Source organism: Daucus carota, chromosome 3, assembly GCF_001625215.2.
Source record: "Daucus carota subsp. sativus chromosome 3, DH1 v3.0, whole genome shotgun sequence".
NCBI classification, from domain to species: Eukaryota; Viridiplantae; Streptophyta; class Magnoliopsida; order Apiales; family Apiaceae; genus Daucus; species Daucus carota.
In genome coordinates, this window is record NC_030383.2 from 44,471,915 (window position 1) to 44,474,568 (window position 2,654).

Genomic DNA, 2,654 nt, shown 5'->3' on the forward strand with positions numbered 1-2,654 from the left:
AAGCCCAGACTGCTGTCCTAAAAATGCTATTAAGACTGAAGCCATGTGGATATGATTTATGCTAATGTGGTCCGCCGATTCGATTTTTAAAATCCGATTGATTTTTAAAAAAATTCTTAATTGAAATATATATAATAATTTTTTAAAATTAAAATATTATATCATCTTGAATATGAGCGATTATAAAATTTGTGATATGGTAAAAATATATATATTAATAAATAACCAGTATAATAATACCTAAATATTAAATAATATTTTAATATTAAAAATACATATGATTTCCATCCCCATTACTCCCTGATTTTTGATTAATCTAAGATCGACATTTCAATCGATTGGGTTCGATTCCTAATGTTCTCTTTCTCATTTGTTCGGTTGAAAATGTCTCATTCTTTGTTTCTGACATGTGTGAGCTTCAAAATTACCAATTTTTACCAATTATTAATTAGAGTATTGCTTTTTGCGTAAATGGCCCAAAATATCATTTTAATACGCATTTAAAATTCCAAAAATACATATATAAATTATTTTTGTTGCTTTTTAGAAAGAATGATACACATTTTCAGAATGAGTATACTGCTATATACAAAACAATATCCTTCATATAATTCTTCTTTTGATTATCTTAAAATGTTTATCATATACTCTATCTCCATCTTATTAATAGTCCATTTTTCTGCATTGGTTAACACCCATTTTAAAGTGCATATGAGATACATTTTCATAATTTAATATTTTTTTTGAAACCAAATAATTTAATACTTTTAAAACTTTTTTTATAAATAATTAAATTTTAAATTTTTATTCAAAAGAAAAAAATTTGAAATAATTTATCAAATTATATTTAATATGAATTTTAGAATGTGTGTCAAACCCTCGTCCCCGATATAAAAAATCTCTCATCTCCTGGGATAAAAAAAACTAAGAGACATAGGAGTACACGGATACCTTCATCTACAACTACGTACATCACCGCATATTCGACATCAGACCTACAACTATGTACACCACCACATATTCGACATCAGACCTACAACTATGTACACCACCACATATTCGACACCAATCATCACCGTCACCATCTCATCTTCGCTGCGAATAAATGATAGACATCATATATAATTAAATCAGATTATTCATTTTCATATTGATATTAGGATTATATTTTTGGTCATCAAGTTCAAAAGTGTAATTTTTTTATATATATGTAAAAAATTGTAAAATTATGTCATTTTTTCTTCTTAACTCAGACTATCATCAATTTCTTGATTCACTTTTAATTTTATTTTTTAACAAATGTTTATTTAAAAGTGTTTTATATCTTATTATTAAATTTTACGTCTCATAGTTAGATATTTATTTCATATTTAAAATTTTGGATCTTTAATTTTATCATAATAGTTCATTAATATAAATTATTTGATCACAATTATATTCATTTATTGCTTATAATAATTTTTAACATATTCTTTAATTTGGATTACTTGTTAAATATAATATAAACTTTCACAAATGAACTACTTGAGTGCAAAAGATATCTCTCACTCATTTGTTAAATTTGTTAATAGTAGAAATGAAAATTTGTCTTGAATGGGGATAATTAATCCAATAAAAACAACGGAAGTTTAGATATTTGTCATACTTGTGCATATTTTTATCAATTATTTGATTTACTTCTAATTTAATTTTTTATTAAATATTTATTTAATTGTGTTTTATACCTTATTATCAAATTTACTTTCTCATAGTTAGATATTTATTTTAATATTCAAAATTTTGAGTTCTTAAGTTTATCATAATAGTTCATTAATATAAATTATTTGATCACAATTATATTCATTTACTGAAATAAATTTGGAGAGATCAAACATTGACTATAACAACTTATAGTAATTTTTAGAGAAATTTACAAATATATACAACTTTTTAACTTATGTTTACAGCATTACTATCACTACTTTGCTGTTTCAATTATATATTACAACTTTTTTATTTTTACTGTGATTTCTTCTTTTTCATTTTGTAGTTTTAAAAATACGACTTCTTCTCATTTCTCTCTCTCTTCCTCTCCGTCTTCTCACTTCTTTTCTCTTTCACACCCTCTCTAGCTTCTCACTTTCACACCTTTCTGATTCATGCTATCAACACTACGAACTCAATGATTTCTTCATCTGTATTCCTCGGAAGCCCCCACCCACAAGGTGATCCCATAACCGCATCATTGGATAATTTAAAAAGATGATCAACATCCATCACGTTCCTATATTATAAATTAGAGATAGCTTCATTTAATACTTCGATACCTTCATTTATTTCACCAAGTTTTTGTTCATCATTTTCTTTTGAACGAATCTTATAATACCGAAAACAATTTGCAGTTATAGCTTCATTAAATTTTCGTATCTTTTTCATGTCATTGCAAAAATTGTCGGGTCTAACAAAAACTTACATATATCCTTTATGGGAGCTAATTTACCCACATATAAATAAGTCTATATGTTGGGTTTTAGTTTCTATCTATGAGATTAAAAGCCCAATAGGATTACCCTTGTTTTGGCCCACAAGGAGATAAAAATAAAGGGAACCCTATATATAAATATAGGAGGATATTTGTGAAAATAAGCAAGAGAGAAAATAGGCAAAAGAGATAT